The following is a 1,063-nucleotide window of genomic DNA, read 5'->3' as shown; positions in this document are numbered from 1 at the left end:
TGTAATATCCACCCTCCTAAATATGCTTAACTAGTGATTCTAAATATGTATTATATGTTAAAATATGCTTTATGTGTTAATTGTATAAAAAGACAATCTCTAAAATGTTAAATGTACTAGTGAGCTATAAGTAGAACCCATAGTTGGAATGATATGTAGGAGGTAAGATTGGTGCTAACATCTCACAAATGACATAACTATGTGAGGGATCAAAATACAAAGTACATTGCCTAAATTGAAATTGGGTAGGTAATTAGAGTGCCTAAATGGGAAAAATCTACCCAAAACTTRAATGGATGATCTAAATGGTAATGTAAAGGTTGGAACACCTTTGAATAAGTTAATATGAAGTGTTGAATTGAGGGAAGTCGAAAAGGCTATGTAGATTGCATTTTATGCATATTTTACAAATTACGTTRCTATTTCAGTAAACTACACGCATAACACTTAAACAGGAGGTGTTTGATGGGATATTAAGCTTTGAAACTAAGTTTTGGACCAATTAGGAGTTGTTGGAGGTGTCAAAATTATTTTATGGGATTCCGAGCTTGAAATAAAAAACAATAAAATTGCAAAGGAAACATAACACCTACAATTATATAAAATTGTTTTCATTGGAATGTCTTTTCTGTAATATTTTTATTGGAAGTTATAAATTATCTGTTACAAACGTGTAGGCGAAAAATTCATCGAAGACGGAGATCCAAATGAAAAGTTATGAATTTTTTTGCGTTAGGTGGTTAAAATGGGTGATGGGTCAACCCAACCTGGTAACCCGACCTAAAACGAGTTTAATTTGGGAAAAACACGAATTTGACTCTTTTTTTTTCACCCCATTTTCACTCTATTAACTTCTGAAAACTTTGGGGGTGAGATTTCACACATTTAGTATGTGAAATAACTTCAATCTACAGGATTATCCAAGAATTAATCAAGATTAAATAGATATATCTCATTCTTTATCAATTTGAGCATACAAATTTGAGGTTATGGTTAGGGTTTGCTAAGGATTTTTGTATATGTAATTATTTTGATGAAATAAGGTTGTATAACAAGTTATATA

Source organism: Cynara cardunculus, unplaced genomic scaffold, assembly GCF_001531365.2.
Source record: "Cynara cardunculus var. scolymus isolate 2C unplaced genomic scaffold, CcrdV1 Un_Scaffold_6720, whole genome shotgun sequence".
NCBI lineage: Eukaryota > Viridiplantae > Streptophyta > Magnoliopsida > Asterales > Asteraceae > Cynara > Cynara cardunculus.
The sequence above is the reverse complement of the archived record's forward strand: the minus strand, read 5'-3'. Positions refer to the sequence as shown.